Genomic DNA, 6,116 nt, shown 5'->3' with positions numbered 1-6,116 from the left:
AGCCATAAAGGCACCAGTGGGTAATGGCTTTACAAATGGAAATTATTATTTTTCAAGCCACAAAATGACTCTAATTTGCCTCTTTGAATAAGAATTCTCTAATTCAACCTTAATACTAATTGTAATATAAATAAGAAAAATATTAGAAGAAAAATATTTTAAGTGGTCAGGACCATAATTATTGCACAGATAGTATTTAGTACCAAAATATCTCAAAATATTCAATTAATATTTTTGAACTAAAATATAGAACATTTATTCAATTGAAAAATAGTTAAGATGTATGGTCACATTTGACCATCAATGTGTATGAGTGTATGAGGGCTAAATACAGGAAAAACATTAACATTAATGTTAACAATGTTGCATCTCCATCACTCTCTATAATAAAACGATCCTGTATGGTTGACGTAATAATCAATGCACACTATGCTGTACTGTTTACCAAAACTTGCTGCAAACACCTGAAGTGGAGCTGTTGTGTATCAAGCCATTCAAATGCATTGACACAGCGCTAGAAGTATTGAGAGCTCCGTGGAGCACGTGACCGCGCGCGCACCCGCGAGATGAGAGAGCATGTCGCATCTCCGTTTTTCAACACTCTGGCTTTAACTGTTATGCCATATTAGCGCCAAAACGCTATTTATTGTTTGAATTTCGCATTAAAACTTAAACAAATCTAAAAGCTTAGACTTTGTTTAATATCAAAAGCAGGTTTGGCAGTTTGGCGTGAGATTAAGTTGGGCAGCGTGAGAGCGTGAGACAGAGCCTGAAAGCGTGAGTGTCACGCCAAATGCGTGAAAGTTGGCAACCCTGTATTTATTTAGTAAATAAAGCTTTGTGCTTCACCCGTGTCATACTATTCACGTAAAACAGCTTCACATACAAAAAGAAAAAAAAGTGTTTTGGCCGCCCACCGCCGGTGCTCCTGCTTAGTTGACGTGCGACTTTACATTCTCCTATGTGCTGATTTACCAGCCCAAGCGCCAATGGCCCCGTTTGACGTTAGCTAAATATTTTATAATATATGTTTAGTAGAGCCCTGACCGATAAAGGATTTTTAAGGCCGATACCGATACAAATATTTGGTCACTTAAAAATCCGATATTCCGATATATCAGCCGATATATATTAAAAATAAATAAATAAAATAACAGAAACGCGTAAAAAACACTTAAACAGATTTCCCTTATACATTAGTTATTTGTAGTTATTCATGATCCCTCAGCCTCTCTAAAATAACATGATAATGCAGTTTAAAAATAAACTTGTTTGTTTTATTGTCACAACAGAACAGAGGAACATAAAAATATATTAAAGTTCTGATAAATAAAATGTATAAAAATACAAACTTAAGATATGAAACTTAGTCGTTTGGACGAAAAAACAAAAACAAAAAATCTAAGTTACCAGTATTAATAGATGTGGTAAGCTTTATAAATATAACTTTGAGCAAGACTGGGAAAAAAAATTCAGTTAAGTTCTAGAAGTTCTGATAAATAACAACAACAGCAAAATATAAACTATATACAGTATAAATATGAGCCACCGTATAATTACAATGTCAACTTGCTTATCCCTTTACATGCACTCTTTTAATTCTATCCATCAAGCTACCACAAACCATTTTCAATCATCATTTGCTGCCAGCCTTCTAAAATCTACTACTTATGATGATGCAGTAAATCCATTATTTGACTTGTTAATGCTGCGTCTGAACGAAGTCACGCACTTTCGTTCACTCTTCACGAGCCTAACTTACGATTTACAATGCAGGGACTGGAACTACAAATATACTAGTTATAAATACAGTAATCATTACTTTATTTAGGCAGAATAAGTTTGTTGTGATTTCCAAGGCGCATTAATGTTAGCGGTCACCCACTGATAGCCATGGCATTAGCTAGCTTTGTGGTTAGCATCTATGATAAGTTATAATTTAGAAATATGTATACTTTTTCAAAATAACGGGCAGGGGAGAGATGATACGTCTCATGCTGTCAAACTGTCAGACTATTAAAGAAATACATCTTATTCAGTCACATTGTCCGAGTTAAACTTAGTCAGTCAACTGTAAGTTTACCTAGCGTAATTACCAGCTCTCTTGGCTTACATGTAACAGCAAAACTGGACTTGGCAGTAACACATTGTGTCATGTTATTTGAGTTAAGAGAACTGATGCAGGGTTTTTCCTGGGTCAAAAATGGTCTTCGGTGGTGGCTGACCGACATGGTCATCCACACATACACAGTAAAAAGTACCCTACCCACGTGATCTGCAAGCGCAATACTGACAATACATTTAAAATAAATTCAAAGAAACAGTTTGTAATTTTTGCTTATCTTATTTCGATACCTTGATTTTTGTTTCTTTTGTTCCTCATTTTTACACTATTTACAAATAATTGTTTTGGTATATAACAATATCAATATTAAAAAATAGTATAAAAAAAAAAAAAAAAATAGCCACATTTTCTGCCATATACAATTTCATAAAATTATCAGCTAGCTAATAACAACTTTGTTCTGGTTTCACCTCACTCCAGTCTAAACTAAATGATTTTAGGCTATTTATTTACTACACATTGTCAACAGAAATAAGCTGAAAGACTGTGGATAATTCAAACTAATTCTTACTATCCACTCTTGCTAAATTGGGTGAGCACACTTGTGTTCTCATTTTCAGATGTTCTGAGTAAATGATTAAACTGATTCGTGAGTTCAGTGTTGGACAGTTCAGTTGTTCTAACCAGTCGTTAAAATGATTCGATTCAAAGGAGTCATTAGGTTGCGAATCGGACACTAGCAGACGCGTTGTGTGTGAATTCCGTCTGTTAGATACAGTGGTTTTCAAACCTGTCCTGGAGGACCCCCAGCACTGCACATTTTGTATGTCTCCCTCATCTAACACACCTGATTCAACTCATGAGCTCATTATTAGAGACTGCAAGACCTGAAGTGGGTGTGTCAAATATGGGAGACATACAAAATGTGCAGTGCTGGGGGTCCTCCAGGACAGGTTTGAAAACCACTGTGTTAGAACATCGCGAAAGATTTGTCAACACACAGAAAACACTTAATAACTGGATAGGATTTGTTTCCCGTTTATTGAAAGTATGGTTTATGTCAGCTGGTCGGTGAAGAGTTAGCGTTTTTTGAGCGCAATTCACATCCAGCGGTAGTTCAAGGAAAAAAATGTCCGAATCCACCACGTGCAACATGGATTCGGTCTTCCGACCTTTTGATTAACGTGATATGTGAAATATTAGAATGCTAAAACGGTGCTTATTTTGATGACCGAGAGCGTGCGCGAGGGATAGGGCTCTCCGCTCGTTCTCTCTGTCATCAGTTAACATGCGCCGATCACAAGCGCAGTTTTGACATCACTCATAAATCACAATAACTGATCAAATAAGGCTTTGGCGGGGCAAAAATTTGTTTTGGCGGCCGCCAAAAAATTTTCAATGTAGGAAAAACCCTGTGATGGGGATGTTCTTTTAATTGTTATTCAATTCAAGCAAAGTATGGCTCGTTGCCAACTTACATGCACTTCAAGGATGATCGGTGTTGTGAATGCAACGCTCACAGCGCTGAAGCTCAGCATGACTCTGCTGGATCAGCTGGTGGTGTTGCCAGCCGGCACGTTGTAGAGTGCCCTCTGGTGGACAAACTATGAAACACCAACACTCAATGTGTTTGAGCGGTGTTTCGTCCGTTTTTAAAAAAAAAATTTAAATATTAATTTATCGGCCATCATAAATGCCGATACCGATAGTTTGGAAAAAGCCTAATATCGGCCGATAATATCGGCCCGCCGATATATCGGTCGGGCTCTAATGTTTAGTAAGCAGGATTTGATGGCCGCATTCCTACACTTATAAAACGCAATTCAATGTGGAAGTAATCCAAGTATTCAGAATACGTTACTCAGATTGGCGCATGTAAACTGTTTTCCCTTATTCATCGTGTCAGGCTGTCTGTTGCGATGTGTTCATCGCGCGAGTTCATATCGCGATGACGATGAAAATTCGATGTATCGTTCAGCCCTAGCCAGCACATCAAAAAATAGACTCGGAAACAATCGCAGCACAGCTGTATGGCCACGCGCTCCTGGAACGCACTGACGGACAGAAGCCGGGCACGGAAAAAATACGCACCCCATTCGCGCTGCAAACGGAGTGTGTGTGAAACGGGCGTCAGCAGGTGCCATGCTCGATGTTTGCGCCACTCTCATACGGCTTTCTCGTGCCACAGTGCCTATACTGTTAGAGTTTTGTCCACCACCCTTCTTCCGTCATCATTATATTTTACGGGGAAGCCAAAATGGTCCCATGCACGCGATTTGAACAATGCGGGAGGCTTTTCAAGTTCTTCTACTTCTCCGCTAGCCACTGTTGACTGATTAACATGCCCTGTTCACGTGAACACATGTGTTTCTCTGAAACTCAGCATCGAGTTTAAAGGAACGAGATCACTTAAAAAGCAATATCGGCAGAAAAACAGTCTTTTAGTCTGCGATCGCTAAACAATTCAGATTAATCCACAAGTTTAAAAAAAAGCGCAATAAATCCGCGGGTCACGTGCGTGCCGAACCGTGGGTCCGTACGGATCACGGATCAACTGCGATCCGTTACACCCCTACTATTATGCTATTTTAAAGTTTACTACATTTGTTTTGGAGGTATCCTACGACAGGTTTACATGCATCAAAAAACACTTTTATTTTATCATAATATACATTACACATCACATGTTTCAATGATTCTCAGGTCTCTCTTAAAGGGTTTCGTTTACCCAAAAATGAAAATACTGTCATTAATTACTTACCCTCATGTCGTTCGACACCTGTAAGACCTCCGTTAATTTTCGGAACAAAAATGAAGATATTTTAGTTGAAATCCGATGGCTCAGAAAGGCCTCCATTGGCACAATGCACTTTACACTCTCAAGACCCATAAAGGGTACTAAAGACGTCGTTACAAAGTCCATCTCATTACAGTGGTTCTACAATAACTTTATGAAGCGACGAGAATAGTTTTTGTGCGCAAAAAAACCTAAATAACGACTTATATAGTGATGACTGATTTCAAAACACGGCCTCATGAAGCTTCGAAGCGTTATGAATCAGTGAGTTGAATCAGTGGTTTGGATCGCCAAAGTCACGTGATTTCCGCAGTTTGGTGGTTTGACATGCGATCCGAATCATGATTCGACTTACGATTGGTCTACCGCTTGTCGAAAGCTAACGTCCATTAGCATAACTGAACTTAATATCGTCAGTCGAGCTGATGTGGCTTCTTATCACAGAATGTCAATCAGAACTGAATACTTTATTATTATGAAAATACCAGAGAAGACTTGAAGAACTCAAATACACCATGTCTTGTCGCAGAAGTATTATCTTCATGTTTAATTAGTCAAAGCGTTTCTATCTTCCTTTTATACAGCCAACAGCATTTAGTAGCTTCACACCAGGGATTTCCTGAAAACGATTACTTCTCTGAGGAAAATGTGGAGTTTCTGCTCGAGGGCACCCTCTGGCTTCCAGTATGAATTAAACTTTTGGGTAGAAAATAAGAAAAATACTTCTAAATAAATGTAAATGACAATCCATGTTTTTTTTGTTTTTTTTAATGTACAGGAGTTTTAATCCCCACAGTGGATGCATAAGAGGCTCATATTTCATATTAAAGACACAGACTTTAAGAAATTGATACCACAGATAAAAAGCACAGATTTTTATAATAATATTTATTTTTACAATAAATCCTTAGACCTTTCTAATGATTTTTAGTCATAGGCTGTCTGCATATTAAAGGGATAGTTCACCCAAAAATGAAAATGTGATGTTTTTCTGCTTACCCCTAAGGCAACCAAGATGTAGGTGTCTTCGTTTCTTCAGTAGAACACAAATGAAGATTTTTAACTCAACCGTTGCTGTGTGTCACTCATATAATGCTTGTCAATGGAGACAAATTCTATTAGCGTAAAAAAAACATGGACAGACAACTTCAAATTAAACTCAGCGGCTCGTGACGACACATCGATGTCTTAAGACACGAAACGATCGGTTTCTGAGAGAAACCCAACGGTATTTATGCAAATATATCACCTCAT

Source organism: Gobio gobio, assembly GCF_949357685.1.
Source record: "Gobio gobio genome assembly, chromosome: 10".
NCBI classification, from domain to species: Eukaryota; Metazoa; Chordata; class Actinopteri; order Cypriniformes; family Gobionidae; genus Gobio; species Gobio gobio.
This window is presented reverse-complemented; position numbering follows the sequence as displayed.